Source organism: Cynocephalus volans, chromosome 8, assembly GCF_027409185.1.
Source record: "Cynocephalus volans isolate mCynVol1 chromosome 8, mCynVol1.pri, whole genome shotgun sequence".
Taxonomy (NCBI): domain Eukaryota; kingdom Metazoa; phylum Chordata; class Mammalia; order Dermoptera; family Cynocephalidae; genus Cynocephalus; species Cynocephalus volans.
Window position 1 is genome coordinate 83,582,049 of NC_084467.1, and position 21,316 is coordinate 83,603,364.

A 21,316-nucleotide genomic window follows, 5' to 3' on the forward strand; every position below is an offset into this window, starting at 1 on the left:
TTTTCCAAGTCAGTCTGAAGTTTTTTTTACCGAGACCTGGGTCTTAAGAGGTAATTATGAATTATTATTCACATTTTATAGATGAAGAAATTGAGCCTCATTAAGGTTCAGTTGGTTAAAGTTGCACTGCTCCAATAAATAGACTGACAGAATTCCAGGGTCTGATTTCAATTCTGTTACTTTCCCTTGAAAATAAATACGGACCAGGAGAATGAGGGTGGGTGTGTGTGTGTGTGTGTGTGTGTGTGTGTGTGTGTGTGTGTGTGTGTGTGTGTGTGTGTGTGTGTGTGTGTGTGTGTGTGTGTGTGTTTTATTTAGAACTTACCCTTTTTCAAAAAAAAGGACTTGTGATTGCTTTTTGCAAATTATAATAGCCTGTATATACCTGTTCGTTATTTTGTTTTATTCCAAACAATTCTATCTGGTTGATGAAGGAACACTTGGACATTTTTGAGGCTAAATATATCAGGGTAGAAGATCCACTATTTAATGGCAAACTTGTTTTTTTTATTTGGTGGCTGGATTGTATGGGGACCCAAATCCTTGACCTTGGTGTTATAACAACACACTCTGACCAACTCAGCTATCCGGCCAGCCCCCCAACTTTCTTTATGCACTGGGCAACTTGGTATTCTCAGCCAACACCAAAAATTCATAAACTACTTTTGTGATAACACAGGGGTTCCAAGTGGAGTGGAGTGCTGGTGCACCCTTGAGGGTGTTTTTCAGGGATTCGGAGAGAGTATGCCTCTTCCACACACACACCCAGTTTGGAATGCACCTGCAGCCCCAAACAAGAATGGGGCGGGACTAGATTGTGGCCCTGTCGGACGTGGCAGAAAAAAACAGCAGTTGCTCTTTCACCTCCTTTCTGACAGTCAAACCATGCAGTTCCTTTATATAGTATTTGGACGTTTAAGGCAGAATGTAAACTCATAATCTAAAAAGATTAGTTACTTGGCTAGCCCAGGTACTGACCGTTGCGGGGGCGGGGTCACAGTTCTCTGCACTTGCGAGTTTTGTTACCTGCCTTATAAAGCCCGGGAACCGAACCCTCTGCCCCTTGCGAGGTGTGATCTTCCAGGATGCCACTGCAGCCCACCTCGAGTGTTGGAGTTTTTGAACCCTTTCTGGGACCTAAGTTCCAGCACCCTAAGGGCGGCCCCGCTGCCCGCTCAGAGTCCCGCCCACTTTGGCCGGGGTCCGAGCCGCCGGGAGCCAGAGCCGGAGCCCGAGCGGCTGCGGCCCCTTTAAGGAGCCGCTCTGCGGTAACCCGAGCCCGCAGTCCGGGCGGGCGCGGCGGCCGCGGTGGTGTCTGTAGTTTCCGTGACTGCTCCTCCAAGCGGCTCGGAGCCCACGACTTCCCTGGCTCCCGCGAGCAGCTCGCGGGGCGGCTCTGGCAGGCGCCAGCCCTCGGGCCGGGGCGGATGACCAGGCGCTTGTAACCACCCGTCGCCCTCTCCCGGCCCGGCGCAGACGCCGCCCGTGCGCGAGTCGCCCCGAGATCCGGCACAGGTGACGCCGTTTGGAGGTCTCGGGGAGGAGGGTGGGCTCTCTTCGCCCCGCGGCTCCCCCGGGCCGCCGAGAGCAGCCAGCTGGCAGGGGCGCCGCGGCTTCCTGCCCCCGGCCTAGTGCGGCCAAGGGCTTCTGAACCCGGAGGCTGGGTGGGCGTCCCGCGCGCGGGAGGTGACCCGGAGCCCCGGGAGGGATCCAGCAGGTGTGTGCAACGGGCACAGCATCCTCCCAGCCCCGCGGGCCCTGGCGCCGCTCCGGGGGCAGATGGTGTCCCGGGGCCCGCGGCCCCCGCGCCGCCAGGGCGCCCCGCATTCCACTCGCGTTTCCCGGGCTGCACGAGTCGGCTGCCCTGTCCGCCTGGCGGCGCCTCCCAGGGCTGAGCTCAAAGAAGGTGGGTGCAAACCTTTGGGCATCCAGGATAGCGTTAGAGACCAGCACACAATCAGGCTCATCAAGTGGGTAAGGCCCCCTTTCCCCTCGCTGCCTCTTTCTGAAACAAGTAGCTTTTATTTACCCTTGCAGTTCTCAAGTGGTTCCCATTTTTAGCCATCGAGTGCTGAAGAGTCTGGTGGAAAAGGACCCGGCGCAGAGTCAAAGGGAGAAATTGGTTTCTATTTCCGGCTCTACCACTGTAACCCGTGGCAAGTTTATGAAACTAAGTGCCTCGGTTTACCCAGCCGTGAACTGGGGTTCGTAATGCCAGCATTCTCTTACCGCCCCAAGACGGTAGGAAAACCTCTGTGAAAGCACTTTGAGTTGTCTAAGTTCATTGAAGAGTCACTGTTGCTAGTCTGTATTTTCTTAATTGTGCACATTTGAGTGTTAATGTCGAGCACATTTTTGTATGAAACTATAAAATTTACCTTAAAGAATGATCTTTGACAATATTCAAATTAATCCAGATACCAGTTTGGGGACAAGATGGAAGAGTTTGTGTGGATGTTATAAACTGATGTGTGAAATAGAAAGAAAGCTTTCGTTTTAAGTAAAATTTTTAAGCAGTCATAAATGGTGCTGGGAAAAATGGTCCTTGGACTGTGGTGTTTTAAAGTGAGATACTGCAGTGTGTGCACATGGTATAATTGGAATGCAGCTTCATCTTTGCCTAGCCAATTAAGGTAATAAATTAGAGAATCCCAGTTGCCTTTTAGGTGTGCTATATATGAGGTAGAGAATTTTTTCCCCTTGTTTATCTTTTCCTCAAGTTGTGTGGGTGAAACTAAATTAGAATAGCGAACTCCCGCCATGCTTGAAAACTTGAAAGAATGACTTGAAGAACCCTGGGTTTTAGTTTATTTGCCACCTCCCTCCTGTTCTATCTGATGGTCCAGAGAAAGTTTATTTTGACGGCACTTCTTTTATTTATTTATTTTTTTCCTTCCTACCCCTGCAATTCCTTCTGTAGCATTGCCTGCCTCTAGAGTTCAAGTTTTACTGTGGGATCTTGCAGGAGTTTCACTGGTCTAGGCTGGATGCCGCAGACCCAGCTGCTCAGTCACCATTATTAACACTATTAGCATTCTGTTTCTATTCCCTTCACTCTAAGTCTTCTTTGCCCTGATAGAAAAAATAATGGCTCTTCACTGCTAAAGCTGTATACTTGGAGGTGACTAGGAATGGCAGTGACCAAGGGGCTGAAACTTTATTACAGATAGGCTGGGGTCTTCTGAATAGACCCTGGAGCAGGGATGCAAGAGTTGGCCTATCTTTTCTTCATTTTCTGAAATCTCCATTGGAGAGATTAGTTTGATTACCAAGGGAAGCTTTGGGAGCAAGTTAGAAACCTAACTTGGTGCTAGTCAAGTTAAGAGTATTCCCCGCAAAAGAATAGAGAGGAGGAAGTAGTGGCTTGAGAGGGAATGGACGGGCCCTCCCTATTACCAGATAACCAGCTTGGTAAAGGAACCTGGATTCCCCAATGAGAAAGGGGCTCGGTTGCAAAAAGGGATTGGCACAGCTTTGAAGCAAATTTTGGAATGTACCGAGGTTTGATGGGACCTTCTCTCCCTTTCCCTTTGAGGGTGTTTCTTGCCCCTCAGATTCAAGCGCAGCTATCCCACAGTTTTCAGCGCTGTTCACTTTGCTCTTTTGGAGCTCTTAAGGAGGCCCAGTGTTTCTGTTCCCTTCTCAAAGCAGGTCTTAGATGTATTAGAGGAATCCGAGCAGTTTAATTTGTAGGCAACCCTTCACACCTTAGTGTATCCTCCTGCCCTTCTTTCCAAATTGGTATCCCGTATCCTACAGATTAAGGATTCATTTAGGCTTCAGTATCTTTTAGTAGGTTAAAAAGTGTGACACTGTGGCTGGGAAGAGTAAACCGAACAGTTTACACTGAGATATAGAAAACTAGTTTTTCTGTCGAGGAAGATAATGAATTAATTATCTGGGTGAGAATTGTAGGCACTTGGACAAGGGAGGGCAGGACTAGGGTGGAGTTGTGCTGGACAGCTTGTGCCCTGTCCTTGAGAGAGGAAAAGATACCACCAAGCTAGTATAGTCGCCTTGTGCTTTCGCTTCTTCCATTTGCCTTGTGAGAGGAAGAAGATGACAATATGGAGGTGGAGTAACCATCTGTTCTCAAGGATGGAAAACAGACTTCGAATGAACACTAGGAATGAGCTATATTCACCTGGCATTGGTATCAAGCACTGGATATATTACACCAGAGAATTACATCAGGAAAGTGAAGCTAATTTTGTAAGAAAATCTAAGGTATTTCAAGAGTGACTGGTGTTATTTTTTCTTGCTGGAGATGAAAGGTAGCACACAAAAAAATGGAATCCTGCTGTTCTGAGGCTTGTTATTCCTGGTGAGGCTGTTGGATGTCTGCAAGTTGATCCTAGACCTGAGAAGGCAGGATAAGGCAGGACTAGCAAAGGGTGTTTCTGGTGTTTCTTTGCTCAGAACATTGGTCTGTTCAAGGAGAAGGCAGTCTGTCCTGTGTATTCATGAGAAAGAGCTTATGAATCAGTGCAAAAAGCCAAGGTTTTTGAAAATAGTCAATGAAGAAGATGGGTGGAAGTCAGTTCAGAGCTTGAGCCAGCATGAAGGAAAGAAGTTGCTGAACAATGGGACCAATATCATGGGGGGGGGGATTGACTACATTGACAAAGGCTTGTCTAAAGCAGTGTTTCAAACACTTTTGAATTACAATAGTACAAAATGCATTTTTACATTGTGACCCAGGACATAAGTAAGTGTATGTGTATCTGAAAAAAAATTCTGTTTTTATTCTCTTTCTGTTTCTGTTCTGTGTTCTTAAAAACTCATAACCTATTAATGGATCACAGTCCACTATTTAGAAGCCATTTGTTTAATGGGTAGAAAAACTGGTTTCAGTGGAGCAGGGTGGGCAGGGGGATTGGAGATGCTGGAGGAGGTGAGGGGGAGCATAGAATTGATTGAGAGAAATCTGGATCCCTGTCAGTGGGGACAGAAAAGGGTGTGAAAACTCATCTGGTGTCTGACAGGTACAGGACTCACATAGATGAAAGGCAGCTGGATGCAGCAGATGCAAAAAAGGGGACTTCCCAGCAGTTCTATCCACTTCAAAGCAAAACTATTGTTTTGGTTGTTTTTTTTTTGGCGGCTGGCCAGTAAGGGGATTCTTGAACCTTGGTGTTATAACACCCATTCTGTAACCAAGGGAGCTAACTGGCCAGCTCCCAAAACAATTGGTTTTGAAGAAAGAGGAAGTGTGGAAGGGGTGAACTGGATTTGAAAGCAAATTTCTTTAGAGCAGTAAGTTTTTCTCTGCAGGTTAAATGGGAAGACAAATGGGTCCAGACCAATTGGCTGATGGATTTAGGGGGCTAAATTTAGGAGGCTAATTTAGCCCACTTTCATGGGCTGGATAGGGAGCAAAGGGGCTCAAAATGCAGAGTAGGTGAGTAGGAGGCTCACACCTCACCTTCCAGCTTTGAGAAGTTGAGCACAAGAAGTGGATACAATGTGTTGTTTCAGTACCCCACTTGCTGATCAGACTTGTTAGGACGTTGGCTGCTTGCCTCATAAAGAATTGGAAAAGTGTCCTCATATTTTATAAAAGGGTTAGACTATCAAGACTTCCTTAGAAGTCAATTTCCGGACCTGCAATCAATCTCAAATCATCATTCATAGTCCTTGGGATTGCCAAACAGTCTTCTTGGAGAGATAGGTGAGGCAACACCTAGCATCTGTGAGCTAATTCCAGTATCTGCCCTGCAGTTAGTCAAAGGTAGAGTCTGTCTATCTACAGGCTTTTGATTTCTTTTTCATAACAATTAACATCTGACTCAAACATCTACCACTCCATCAGCAAGTAATAAAGCCTGGAGAAATAGTACACAGGTATCAGAGGTCACCCCAGCAAGTTACTGCTTGTTTTTATCATTGACATTCTGACCTAATTGGATCCTCCCTCTGACCTCGCCATCTCTTGTCTGACTTTCTAATCTCAGTTAATATTTTTTTCAGAGTTCACCCTTCCTGGTATTTATCTAATACTTTCAACTCTGGTTGCTCTAATGTTATCTCTGACACCACCCCACCCCACCAACTTATGAGTCCACCTCACTATTCCCATGGGGCCCAATCTTGGATCCTGACTTGTGCCATGTTATTGTCCATTGTACTCTGCCACAACAAACCCTAGAAACAACTGCCCATTGATGGATTTATACATTGGTTTTAATTTAACTTTAAAGTTTTGGGGACATGGAGAAACTATCTTGGTCAGGTTAATTTTAATTAGTTTTCTCCAAATAGGCTTAAAAATTTTGAAAAGTATATTTTGAAGGCATGGAAAACTTCTTGCCATTTGGTATGTATATATTTTGTGGAATGGGAGGAAGAAGGAATTTTCATTTGATGAAAAATTGTGAACACATTTAAAAGCCCCCTTTATAAAGTGTTACTATTTAGAGATGTGATTCTTAAAACTAATCTTGTTCAATTAACATGTTTTGTTCTAATACATATAAAAATATTGAGACAATTAGGAATTTAATTAAATGTTTTATGATTTTTTACATGCTACTTTAAGGACTTAAAAAAAGACTATAGCTTTGTTCAGATTGAGAAAGATTCTCTTTTCATATTTTTAAAACCTGTGTGAGTGCTACCAACCATCAATTTCTTACGTACTTTGTGGAAAAATGGAGGAATCCAGGGCAAGATAGGGGCTAGAGGGTGGGAAGGCCTGATCACCTGTAGCAAAGGCAGCATGTCTGGTAATACCCAGCTTCATATCTCTGAGCCAAACCCTTAAGACATTTGGCATTTTGAGGACTTGAGAATGCTTTATAGCCTCAAGTCCCTAAATAGTTTCTTTAAATGTTTTTTTAATTACAAAATTGAAACTAACATGTTATAAAAAATATTACAAACAACCAATATTCAAGAGAATGAAATGAAGGTTCACCTCTCCCCGCTTCCCCAACTCCCTTCTTCTGTTGTTTCACTTGTAAACACAACCAGTTTTAGGGGTATATCCCTCCACACACTTTTCTCTATGAATAGCAAAATGTGCCCAGAGCTATTTATCTATGAAAAATTTATAATTTACAGCTTGCCTTCCATATCACCTTGTTCATTTAAATTCCTATATAGCATGTGATAGTACAGCTGATTCAATCTTTTTAACCATTTTCCTCTCAATGGACCTTAAGTTTGCTTCTAATGATACTGCAATAAACACCCTTTTACATATGTCTTTTCACTCTTGTGTGAATTTGTTTTGAGGGTAAAAGATCAATTCGTTAGTATATACTGCTTATTTCATAATTCTGGTATCATAGTGCTATCAAAATTTACATATTCTGTTTAATTCCACAAATATTCATTTAGCAGTGAAATCACAGTAATGGACGCTATGGGGGTTTCAAAATGGGGCAGTACACAGACCTTGCTTACAAGAGCTCACTATCTAGTAGGAGGATTAGACAGGAACATTGACTATAATATGTTTTATTTATACCCTACCTTGTTCCAAAAAGGATTTGGGATGGCTTACAAAGATGCATACAATATAACAAGATAAAATAAATTTCATATAAAAGAAGGAAAATAAAATGGAAATAAGAATGAGGCTAGTTAGTGTACTTGCTCTCTTGTAAAAAGTTCTGGCTGTAAGCTTTCCAGCAGCCAAAGAGAAGAGGCAAATGAGCCATAACAAGCTTCAGGGTGTAAAGAAGAGAAACCAAATTAGAGAAGCCCACCTATTCCTGATTCCAGGAGGGAAGATACATTTGTCCTTTGGGTTTCATTAAGGAAACACTGCATTTGCAATGGCCAGCATTGTCAACATCATTCCCAGTATCGTACAGTAAAACCTAGTGACTTTGCTTTATGATGCCATTTCATATCATGTTCCTCAGTGCTAGCCAGGGGTATCATGCCTTGGTACTGCTTAGTTAAAGATCAGTAGGAGGAGGTATAGGTTCAAGGATTTAGTCCAGAACTAGCTTTAGGAGGATCTAAAGGGACACATGACCAATGAAAACAGCAATGTGATATTGTTCCTTGACAAATTTTCCACAAGGTAGTATAGAATATACAATTTTAGTGGAATTTCTGTGAGTAAAGCCTATTTGCCCAAGGATACTAGGCTTGTAACTTACAAAGCCAGAAATGAGAATGTTTAGTTATTAGAATTAGCTTATTAGAATTATAACAATGGTTGAGAAAAATATTTTTCTAAAAATAAAACAAAAAACAAAATTCTGCACTTGTTCCATGCAAGAAGTATGGTATTTGTTCACATTGATCAACCCCAAAAGTTAGAAAGGCTCAGAGCTACCTTTCTAAGAAGTCTTAAGAGCCTTTTCAAGCTTAAAATTGTTAATAGGTTGTACAGTGTTGAGAGTGTTACCAGGGTTTAGAGATCTGCAAGTTGGGGCAGCTTGACCCTATTTCATAAAGCTGGGAAAAGTTTGCCTCTCAAGAGCCACCTGGATCTGAGCTGCCATGACCACCTTCACCAAATTCTTGCCTCAAGGAACATTGCTGCAGAATAGTTCTTCATTGCCAAGTCTATGAGCCAAACCTTTGAGGTCCTTTTGCATGACTTACCATGCCTGAATTTAAACATGAGCTTAGTGGTGAGTGTTAAACTTTAGGCCACATGTGGTTTGTTTTGCACATCACTAAACTGTGAAGAGGTACAGAGAAACATGTCACTATTTAGATTTTTTTGGCTGCCTGATAATGTCAAACCGGATATTGAGTCAGGTAGATGAATACCATGTTTATTGGAAAATAGTGCAGCTGGAACCAGTTTTAGGTGATGGCAATTTTATGCGAAGAGGTAAAAGAGAAACCACTTTCAAAGTACCTCAGGTAGAGTTTTCTTTTTTCTTTTTTTGGCAGCTGGCCAGTAAGGGGATCTGAACTCTTGACCTAGCTGTTATCAACACTGTGCTCTAACCTAGTGAGCTAACTGGCCAGCCCTCAGGTACAGTTTTAAATGCCCCCTAGGTAACAAGATAAAAGGCCACCCATAGAATTTAGAAACATTGTGAATGTATTCCCATTTTAGCTATCAAATTCTCCAGTCAGATTATAGGTGTAGACAAGCTGCAGGGTCCTTAGGTTAAAAGAAGGGGGAAATGATCATATTGCTTCAAATACAGAATATAATATTCCTCTATGTTTTGGTGCCATTAGAGAAATAAGGGTAACATTTTTTGGTTAAGAAAGGGCTAGTAATATCAGGAGCTATTCTGTATTGAGTGGTATTTCGATTTACTGCTGAATAACAAACCACCCTTAGTGGTTTAAAACGATGATTTATTATTTCTTGTGATTCTGTGGGTGTTGGCTAGGCAGTTACTCTGCTGGTTATAGGCTCACTCCAGTGTGTGCATTCAGCTGGGGGGGGTGGCTTGGCTGCAAGATCAAGATGGCTTGCCAGCATGGCTGGTAGTTGGCATTAAATGTTGGCTTTCATCTGGGCAGCCTCAGTTTACTTTTTGTGGCCTCTCATCCTCCAGTGGACAAGACAGGTTTTCTTACCTAATGGTCTCAGAGCAATTTTCCAGGAGAGTGAAAGGCAGATGGTGCAAGATCTTTGAGGCTTACCTAGGCTCCAGAACCCTCTTAACCTCTCTACTACTCTCTTCTATTTGTCAGCAGCTGGCAAGGTCAGCCCAGATTCATAGGGGTAAAGGGACATAGACTTTGACTCTGAATTGGAGGATTGGAGTGTCAATGTCACATTACAATGGAATTTATTGTCATTAAATGGTTTAACACAAGTGGCCACGTGTGCCAAGCACTGTGCTACGTGCATTTAATACATTTTCTCACTTAAGCCATGTAACCATTGCTGTTGATTGAATCTCCCCCAAACTAATTGAAACTTAGTCCCCACTGTAACAGTGGTACGAGTGTGGGAAATCCTATTATGGTAACTGAATGCTGGGGGCCTTTAAGAGTTGATTAGATTTGTGTGGACTCTGCCCTTGTGAATGGATTAATCTATTGATGGTTTAATGGGTGGTCATGGGAATGATTCTGATAGCTTTAAAAGGAGAGCAAATGAGCAGATTAGCTCTCTTGCCCAGCCAGTCTCACCATGTGATACCCTGTGAAGAAGGCCCTCACCAGATATATTCCCTGGACTTTGGACTTACCAGCCTCCAAAACTGTAAGAAATAAATTTCATTTCTTTATAAATTACCCAGTTTCACATACTCTGTTATAAGCAATAGAAATGGACTAATACAACTATTTCGCAATGAGGCATTCTTATCTCCATTTGATATAACTTGCAGGTCAGAGGGGTCAAATTGTTCTTGCCCAAGGCCACTTGATAAGTAGTGGGACTAGGATTTGATTCTAGGTCTCTCTCTAGCTGAATGGAATTCATCTTAAGAACCCAACAAGTGGATAAAATTTGCTAAATTGTTCTTCAGCCCCTCTACCCCATATAATACTATCTTATTTCCTGTGGGGAACAGGCAAAAAAGAAAGAAAAAAGGCAGAAGGTAAAGCCCTACCTTAGTCACTGCCCTGTATCCTAAGGACATTCTCAGGGGTAATCAGAGTGACAATTTGGAGGTGAGAAGAACCTCCCCGTCCGCTTAGGTTCTGACTTGTAGGTGGCTTGGCAGGTGTCCCAATGATACTTTAAAAAAATAACAAAATATATTTGGGAAAAATCATACTTGTCCAGCTTTTCCTTGATTTCACAGTGTTGGCAGAAAGCTAAGAGATGTTCCCAGCCAGTAGGCTCCTTCTGTGATCCCTCCAGGAAGGGAAGAGCACTGATATGGAAATAAGTACATTAGAAGCTGGGTAGAAAAGGTTGGCTGCAGAACCTCTTTCCTCTTCCCAATGCAGTGCATTCCCCCCGGCAATGCAGTGCCACTTGGTCCTTGGTTCTTCAGGGTCCCTTACTCGAACAGTTTCCTTCTAAGGCTCTTTTCTAGTGTTGTATTTGAAATGCTGATTTCCTTAAAGATGGGCCCTCTAATTGTATAAGCTTCAAAACCTTTACTTTTTATTTGTGCCAGTTACTGTATTACTGTGACCTCCCAATTACTCTTGTCTCCTGGCTTAAGGCATTCTGGCTTATCCAAAATTCAGTGGCTGTAATTGGAACACATAGGTTTAAAAAACAAAGACTTCTTTATAAAAGTTTTAAGTGGGGTGAGATGCTGGGAATCAATGTTTATCACATAAATCACATGTGCCATCTGTACTCTGAGCCTAATTAAGGCCCTAGAAAATGATGTCCTGAATTTTCCAAGGGTAGAATTCTTCAGGGGGTTTGGAGTTGAGAAGCAGAGGAGCAGTAGGGAGGGCTGGGGAAGGCAGCCTTTTTCCTTGTAGGCTTTCTTATGGTCACACTGCTTGTTAGGCATTGTAGAAACAAATCCCAAGTAAAGGAATAGTATAAAATGGAGTAAAAAAAAAATTTAAGTAAGATGAAAGATAAAAAGTTGACACAAAACAGATTAATTTCATTTTAAGTTAAAAGCTAGAACATGTAAAAAGTTTAAATAAATGTAAGCTAGGAAAATAAGAATAAGTTTTGCTAAACGCCCAATTAAAAATACCTGTAATGAAAGGGGGACCTGATCAGGTGTTTGGGGAAACCAGGGGGAGAAATTATTTCTTGTAGGAGTAGGGAGGGGTGAAAGAGATGGGATAAGCCCCCACACCAAAATCTCTTAGTGGGAACTCTGGTCTGTTTGAAAAAGTCTATATCAAGAGACCTGTTTTCCCCACACAAAAACTGTAGAAAGGAAAACTACAAAATCATCTTCACTGGTAGGAATAAGCAGAATATATACTGAGAAAGTAGTGTGTGTGTGTGTGTGTGTGTGTGCATGTGTGTGGTGGGGGGAACTCTGGGATGTGAAAATTTGAAAAACATTGAATTAGAGGTATCAGAGAAAGATTCCTAGATGGCATTTAATATGGGATATAAAAAGGTGGATGACATATAAAGGGAACTCTTAGATTAAGAGATTCATAGCACAAATATGAATTAACTGTAAAAACCATACCTTGAGCTTTAGTAGCATGGTGGGGCCACCTCATAGCCCCTGAGTATGGATACATTTTTGTTGGAGGTGGATGACCTGTACAGAGTCCAGTTTGGGGAACAGGGTTTAGCCTCCTTCCTGCTGTAATAACCTGTGTTTGTAATAATTATATAGAATTGTGGGAAAAATAAAAGCTAGTTAGAAATGTATGAATATTTAACCTTAAATATTTTATTTTTGTTATAATTAAAACCATCTGTAAACAAAAAAGATTGTTTCAGGGCAGTGTCATTTGCCAGAGTCTATTGCAGGCAGGATTGAACATTTTCTCTTTAACTTGAATTTTGTTGTATGCCCTTGGAGAATAAAACGTTAAAGGAATAGGAAACAGAAACTAAAAATTAAAAGAATACTCTTATTCAAAGTTTAGTATCTTAACTAACAGGTAATAATTGTAGAGAAATCTTTTCTATAGTCATGAGCAATACCATGTTAAATCTTAAATAACATCATTTATCTTAGGGAGTGTAACTTAATCATATTAATTTAGGGTTCCTTTGCCTTTCCTGGCTTTGTCTTCATTTTCTTCCCATTTGCTTCTGTTTAAAAGCATTACCATAAGACTATGGGTTGAATGTGTCCCCCAAAGGTTCATGTGTTGGAAACTTGATCCCCATTTAACAGTGTCAAGAGGGTGGGAAATCAGACTATGGCAGTTGAAAGGTGGGGCCTTTAAGAGGTGATTGGATCATGAGGACTGTGCGCTCATAAATGGATTAATCCATTCATGGAGTAATGGATTGTTGTGAGCATGGACTGGTGGCTTTATAAGGAGAGTACATGAAACAGCTCTTGCCGTCCTCACCATGTGATTGCCTGTGTCACCATGGGACCTTTTAAAACCCACCCAGAAGGCGGCCCTCTCTAGATGCATCCTGTAGACCTTGGACTTCCCAACCTCCAAAACTAAAAACTAAATTTAATTTTCTTATAAATTACCCAGTTATAGATATTCTGTTACAAGTGACAGAAAATGGACTAATACACATGAATTAGAAGATTTATAGAAGTTGGGTTGACTCTTTTATGCATCTGGCTTCCTATAGACTTTCACACTCGTACTAATGATTCTTGAACCTGATGCTCAGAAATGAAAAAGAGATGGAACGTTTTCTGCATATAATTCTCCAAACTTTTATTTCCATGTAGGTGTCAACACACAATGTAAAAAATGAAACAACCAGAAGCAAAAACTGTAACTGCAGTTAGCTGGGATCTTTGTAAATGTATGCTTAGATGCTTAACAGTTTTTATATGAATTAAAAGTCAAAAGTGAGTAGTGTGATAGTTATTCTTTCCCAAGAGATTTTAATGTCTCTGGTCAACTACTGACATTTTATCAGCATTGAGACAGATAATTGCAATGTACTGTATATATGAAAATAGAAATGAAAACCAGAAGGGGTGGAGGCAGGTATGCCTTTTTTACAGGGCATTTTGTCTGTTCAGCTTGGTAAATAGCTCATCTTCTGCATGCATGTGTTCATTTACAAATGATTTACAGTTTGCACATAGAGACTTTTTAAAATCCTAGTGATAGGGCTACTGATGATAGTAAAGAAATCAGTAAATAAGTACTTCTGCAGTTGATAAGAATATGAAAAAGTGCAGATTATAATTATATATATGTATGAAATCTTTGAATACATATCATTTGATGTAAGGAATTTGTGTTAGACAAATGAAATATACTTAATATTAGTTCATTTGTAATATTGGTACTCTTTGCTTTTGGACATATTTGGAGATGAGAATCCTTTTCAAGTCAAAATAATTTCATGCCATAATATTAGGGTTGTCTATTTAGAAAATTGTTTTTCTGGTATTCTGATTACATTAGTAGAATGAGTGACCTGTACCTGATGAGATACTAGCAGACAATGGTAAGCACATGCAAGAATGTGAATGTTTGTTTTCATTATTTTATTTAATGTACATTTATTGAGTACATGCTATATGGCAGGCATTGTTAGGCACGGGAATACAATGGTGAGGGGAAAAATGGCCATGTTTCCCACCCTCATGGGGCACATATTTCACTGAAGGAAGGAGGCATCTGTTCAAGTTGCAGCTATAAAGGAGAGGGACGTGGCGCTATGAGGGCTGGTAATGGGGGAATTGACATGTTGACAAATCACAGAGAGGTCTTCCCTGAAGAAGTGAGGATTGACCTGAGAGGTGAAGAAGCATGGGAATTAGCTTGGGAATGGAGGGGCAGGGATGGGAGTGAAGGAATAGGACATGCAGTGCTCTTATGGAGGGAGGAAACATGGCATCTTTAAGGGACAGAAAGAAGGCCACATTGGCTGGAGTGCAGCAAGCAAGGGCAAGTGCCAGTTGAGGCTGGAGAAGGTAGGACCCTCCTCATAAAAGCATTGAGAAGCCAATGAAGGTTTTAAGCTGAGGGTCAGGGAGGAAGTGACATGATAGGAGTTAGCTTTTAGAGAAGATTCCCCTGGAGCCCTCCAGTCTGTTCTCCACTCTAAGGAGACCAGCCAGTTTGGCGACAATCCAGTAAAGTGGTCGTATTGGTTTGAGAAAGATGGATCTTTTTGAAAGCTATTTAAGAAATAAAATCCATAGGATTTGGTTGTAGATTGGATATGGTGACAGAGTAGGAAAGTACTGAAGGCAAGTTGTCCCAGTGACTCCTGGGTTTCCGGCTGTCAGATCTGGATATAACATGATACCATAAACTGTGATGAAGAACCTAGGTGAGGACCAAGTTTAGGGATCAGGTCATGAGCTTGGTTTGAGATGCCTTTGAGACACTGTAGTAATGACCCATAGCAGTTGGCTATGTACGTCAAGAATTCAGAGGAGAGACCTGGGATGGATATTTAAAGTTGAGACTTTTCTGCATATAAGTGGTAACTGATGCCATATGTACAGGTGAAATCATATAGGAAACTAGTAGAGAGAATAAGGTCTGGAGCCTTAGAGAATTCTGTTATTTAGTGGTTGAGTAGGGGAAGTATACTGTTACAGAAGCATAGGAAAAAAATGTTTCAAGGAGGAAATGGTCAGTAGTGTCTGATGTTTGCTGAGAGGTCAGATGACATGAAAGCTGCACTTACAAGTCATTGTTGACCTTAGCAATGGCTATTTCAGAGGACTGATGAGGATGGGGACAAGAATGGAGTGGGTTGAAGAGTGAGAGGGTTGAGAAATGATGAGAGAGTATGGACAGATCTTTCTAAAACTCTGTCTGTAAAGGGGTTGGGGTGGGGGGAGGGAGAGACCACAAGCACAAAACTATGAACAGGAGAGAGAAAACCGTATAGGAAAAGAGACAGGATTGAGGAAGAGGTTGTGGGTCTGTTGATTTTTGTGTTTGCTGGGAATTTGAGACTGCCTAAAGGCTGGTAGAAACAGCCAGTCAAAGAGGAGAGAATAAAAGATAATGGGAACCAAAAGTTTCCCAAGAAGGCCAGAAAGGATGGATCCAAAGAACACAGGTTAAGGCTGGCCAGTTAGCTCAGTTGGTTACAATGTGGTGTTATAACACCAAGGTCAAGCGTTTGGATCTGTACCAACCAGCTGCCAATAAATGAATGAATGAATGAATGAATGAATGAATGAATGAATGAATGAATGACTCAAGAAGGGTTTATCTACAAAAGGATGAATTATAACAGTATGGGCACAGTGTTGGGAAACCACATACAAAAAAAACATTCAGGAAGCCTGAATTGCATTAAAGGAGCTGTCAGCACTGTAAGGTCCAAGGGAAAAACAGGAGGGAGGAAGAGGTAAGTGGAACCTGAAAGAGAGGGAGAATCCTCTAGAGCAGGCTCCTTTGGCTAAGGGACACACCAAAGTGCACAGGTTAGAGTGTTGGCTTTAGAAGGGAGGACAGATGGGTGCAGATGCAGGTAGCTTGTATAGTTGGTAGTGGGATATTGTGAGTTTTCATATGTTGGCTTCTATTTTTTCATGAAGAAGGATGTGGGTTATCTGCTGAGAATGGGGGTGAATGGTTGGAGGTTTAAAAAGAATAGGGGCGATTTGGAAAATTTATTGTTTAATATGAGAGGATTGGTTGGCCAAGGCAGTGTGGTTGGAGTGCAGGGCATTGATGAGGGCTGTTTGATCCCTCTGCAATTTCATTCTCACAACTTCAGTCTCTTCTGGTGTATGGCATCCTCCAATAGTGCTCTGATTGTTCAGGGCTCATCACTGAGTAAATAGTAGGGCATATCCAGGGTTGGGATTTTGCCAGCTCTTAGCAGTGGAAAGGTAATGTAGGGTGTTAATAAGAGTGTTAGGGAAATGATGGGGGCTCTAGGATCTAAGCTGATTAAAGAGGGAAGTAAAAAAAGGAAAGGGCTAATGGGCTGGGGAAAAGCTGAGGGATAAATGGACTTGAGAATGTTGTAATACTGAACAAGCTTGAGAGAAGGGAGGCTCTGGTCAAAGAAGGGAATACTTGAAATGTTATTTTAGAGGCAGAAAAATGATGGGTAAGGGACAGTAAAGGTCCTTGGGTGGTTGAGGTGGCATGGAAGAGCTGCCATTCCAGATGAAGATGAAAGGACTGGGCTGTCAAGGAGATGCTGAGCCATCTAATAAATAGGAAGTTACTCAGGGTGATGGTGGGGCTTGAGGGCATCAGTGGGCCAAGGCCAACATCTTTGAGGGAGAGGAAATGGAAGGTTAGACTATTATACCAATGGGCGGGGGGGGGGAGCGGGAAAGGAGGATATAACTAACTGAATGGCAGGAGCAAAAAGGATAGGGGTCGGGGTGGGGGGAATGGAGGAGTAAGGCCTGAAGTGGACCATGAGGAGCAAGGAGGATACTTGGGCCACCTTCTGACTCCAAAGTGTGAGAGGCTAGGTAGCCAATGCCTAAGAGGGTTGCAGGAGAAAAGGGATGTCTTCTCAGTGCTGGGAGGAGAGGCCAAGGATATAGCATTATTTTCTGGGTGTAGGGTGGCAGTTCTAGGGGATCTAGTGGAAGAGTTTAGGAAGTAGAAGGGGTGATGGGCTGGGTCAGGTGGCTGGGAAGGAACTTTAGAGTATGGAAAAATATTCAAGTGGTAGAGGATAGATTTCTGCAGTGGACACTGCCTACATTTTAAGTGTTGTCTGATTGTATGTCCTGCATATTGCTGGAGATGGAAGATAGTGGAAGCAGGAACTAAGTGCAAACCATATGCTATATACTGTTCTAAGTGTCCAACAAACATTACATCAATTATTTCCTATGACAGCCATGTCAGGTTAGTACTATTGTTATCTCTACCCTCCAGATGAGGAAACTGAGGTACAGTTAAGACAAGTTAAGTAATCTGTCCGATGTCACGCAGCTAGCAAGTGGTGGAACTGAGATTCAAACTCAAGACTTGGAGTGAGCCTGTGTTAAATGTATATATAACACACCATGTTATATGTTCTATGTTATAACCCATTGTGTTGTATGTACTTAGCATTTTCTTACATGTGAAATTTTGATGTTTTTTAACATAAATGATAGAATATTGAAAAGTTTATGTAGCATTTAATACAAAATTCTTTTTGTTAGATACCAAAATTAAGTTCAATCCTAGACCCAGAATCTCACTTCGAGAGCACTCTGAAGGTTAGAATAGTGCCCACCCTTCTGCAGACCAAGCCTACTAGCTGTCCTCTTACCACTTCCTTGATGGATGCTAGGACACGTCTAACTTGTTAAAAGGTTCTTCTTTAAATTAAACTGAACTCTTTCTTCCCTGTAATTTTTGCCTACGTGTGTCATTTTGATTAATGCAAGGTAAGTTCCGTTTCTCGTTTTTTCATGTGACAGTTTTTTAAATGTTCAAAGAATACTCTCAAGTCCTTTCTAAGAAATCTTGTTCCCAATCTAACATTATTCAGCCCTTTAACTCTTCATGATATGATACACTTTCTAAAAATCACTGTTTTATTTAACCTGCTCTAAAGATGCTTTGGTTTGTGATTAATTCAGAGTAAAACGGGACTAACACGTACCTTGATCAAAAGGTAGTCTTCCACCCTCTCTAGTTATAACTGAGCCTGAAGTTTGCTTTTTTTTTTTTTTTTTTTTTGTCTTTTTCGTGACCGGCACTCAGCCAGTGAGTGCACCGGCCATTCTTATATAGGATCCGAACCCGCAGCGGGAGCATCGCCGCACTCCCAGCGCTGCACTCTCCCGAGTGCGCCACGGGCTTGGCCCCTGAAGTTTGCTTTTTGTGTTTAGCCTCTTTGTTATACTGTTGTCTATCACTGATTTGTGTCACTGAGGTCTCATGTTTGGCTATTATGCCAAGTCCTATACTTGGATATTGCCTTTAAAAAAATTGCTTCTTTTATATTTTGCCTTTGTGATTGGGATTCATTATTTCAGCTAATGAAGATAATTTCAAAACCTAATTCTGTTAACCCAATATGTTAGCTATCTTTCCCAGCTCTGTGTTATATGCCAATTAAGTAAGCATACAAATATTCGTAAAAATATTAACTGAAACAGGACTGAGAAGAGAAAAACCTTTCAAAATACCAGGATATATTTCTCAGGTTTACTTCAGATTATTTATCTATACACTGCTTTGAGTTTTTCAGCTAGTTCTGGATTTACTTAATTTTGTTATCTAGCCACACTTCTTCGTATTATTCATAAGGCTATCATGAGAAACTTTCAGAACTTTGCTGGTGCTATGGTCTGCATGTCTCTGCAAGCTCATGTTGGGGTTGGGGCTTAATTCCCAATATTGTATTTGAAAGGTGGGGCCTTTAAGAGGTGAATGGATCATCAGAACTATGCCCTTGTGAGTAGATTAATCCATTCATGGTTTAATGGGTTAATGGTTTAGTGGGTTACCATGGGAGTGGCACTCATGGCTTTATAAGCAGAGCCAAGTGAGCATGTTTATCAGCTCTTGCCATTCTCATCATGTGATACACTGCTTTTCCAAGGGTCTCTGTACAGAGCCTCCATCAGGAAGAAAGCCCTAACTAGAAGTACCCCCTGGACTTTTGACTTCTCAGCCTCCAAACTTGTAAGAAATAAACCTCTTTTCTTTACACATTACTCAGTTTCAGGTATTATGTTATAAGCAGTGGAAAACAGACCAATACAGCTAGAATCAAGTTATCCTTAATTTGATATTCTCCAATCTACCAGGATTTGTCAGTCAGTTATTTGTGGGAGTAAGGGATAGGAAGAAGTCAAGGATGACTGAGTTGTTCTAGGTTGGAAGATGGGGAATGTGGATGGCAGTGTCATTCACTGAGATATGCAACTGAGATTAAGTTCAGCTTGGGCCAGGTAGAGCCTGTAGGGCTTCCAGAGTGCCCACATGGAGCCATCCGGAGGGTAGCTGACCATCCAGGACTGGTGTGCTGGGGTGTGGTGGGGTCTAGTTGCACATAACATAAGCAGTGTTGAAAGTGTGGGGTGCATAGCCAGGCAGAGCCTATAGTGTGTACAGAATGCACAGTACAGGATGCACTGGGTGGGGGGGGGGTTAGTAAACATTGCCAAGTTGAGGGAGTTCATACCTGATAGCCTTCATTTTCTTGGTGAAATGGGAAGAAACCTCTTCTATTATAAGAAGGAGAACTAGAGGTTTGAGAGTAGTGCGTATTTGGAATCAATGTTGGAAATAGGAAAGAGAGCTCATAAGGGATGGAAAAAGGAATGCTAAGCATGAGTGGGGTGTTCTTCCCAGTGTCCATCTTCCTTGTTGCCCTTAAAGACAAACACACAGATCTTTCCTTCTCTTTTTAAGGGTTTTTACTGCTAAACACTACAGTAGCAGTTCTCATCTGGGAGTCATGTCAGAATGTGAAGGAGTGGGGTTGTTTGCAACATGGAGTGGCATTGGTGATTTCAATGTATTTCCTAAGAAATCCCTGTACTTACAAGGGAATAACAAATGGGGAAATAAGAGTAGTGGTGTGTTGGGGAGAGGAGGTCAGTAGTTCAAAACTCATCTGGTGGAACTGAGTCTTTTGGGCTTCAGACTCAAAGTGTTTGTTAGGATTTTAATAGAAGAGAAGATACCCTCTTGGTTCACCTTGAATACCTTTGGATATCTCCTCATTGTTTATTTGTCATCTCTGCTAGATATTTATTCCCTGAAAATCAGGGAGTGTTTCCTGAGCACCCCAAACTTACTACCTTACATGGCAAGGATCAATTTCTGTGCTTTCCTACTGGCCTGTAAGCATATCACCCATTTTGTATTCCTAACACCAGCACAGGGCCTAGCATGTGGTAGACAAGTGACAGATGTTGGGCAAACTGTTTGCTAAAGACTGGATCAGCCTTGGCTGTGCTGTTCCTGGGGGTCCTTCCTCTGAGAGTCCTGCTGGAAGAGAAGGGCTCTCATAGCTGATGGCTCAAACCTTTTATATTCTTTCCTACTAAGAAACCAGCTTTAGTTAAATTTTATGTAAGCCATCTCGGGGGGAAAATATAAACATCATTGTATTCAACAGGTCTCTGGAAGTTTCTTTGGTGTCCACAAATTCCTGTGAGTCAAGATGAGCTACTTACACTGTAGGTTCATGTCTAGACTCTTGTAAATTGCGACAGAAATATTTCCCATATCTGTTTCAGCTGCTTTTTAGAATAGCTAGTATCCCAGTCTTCTGCTGGGTCCTTATAGAAGTATATGAACTAAGTCTAATGCTTCTCCTCTCTGTATATTCCTGTACCTAATAATCACCAAACTCTCAAAGGTCTTTAATCTATGTTCATAATGAGCATCATTTGGTTTTATTAATTTTTACCATTTTCTTACCTGATTCGGGCACCTAAAGTGAATGAACAGGGACTTTCTACCAGAAGCCTTTCCCCGGGTTTTCTGAGGAAATTTGTGAAGATCTCTGGATTAGTCCTTGATTTGGCATGACTGATTAAGCAAGCAGCTGCTTATTAAGAAGCAAAGCTTGGGGTAGAACAATTTAATTAGCTTCTTTCTGTTGCACCTTTAGTGGAAGCCACAGCTTGACTATATGGAGCTCTTTATTTAGTTTTAAATGAAACATTTTTGCAAAGGGAGGCTCTTGACATATACACCAAAGACTTAACTGAAAATAAGTCTGTTGAAAATATAAAATATTCATCCAGTGTAACAAAGAATTAATAAAAACTATATATTGGGGGAATGATAAATTTCTTAATGGTGAATTGTTTGAGTGCTTTTTAAATGTATAGTTAAATTAACAATTCATAAAATGGATAATGTTGGATGATATAAGTATATTTTATGACAACTTTTAACAAACATTCGTGAAATAAATGCTCATTATATACACTGA

At 41.5% G+C, this 21,316-nt stretch overlaps 1 protein-coding gene across 1 annotated transcript in view; it reads left to right on the plus strand.

The window, feature by feature from the left end:
- The first annotated feature begins 1,364 nt into the window (after positions 1–1,364).
- TLCD4 (TLC domain containing 4) overlaps positions 1,365–21,316 on the plus strand; it is a 58,180-nt gene continuing 38,228 nt past the window's right edge. Inside the window, exon 1 of the mRNA XM_063106654.1 lies at positions 1,365–1,515. The gene's annotated coding sequence lies outside the window, so the exon portion shown is untranslated. The remainder of the gene's footprint in view (positions 1,516–21,316) is intronic.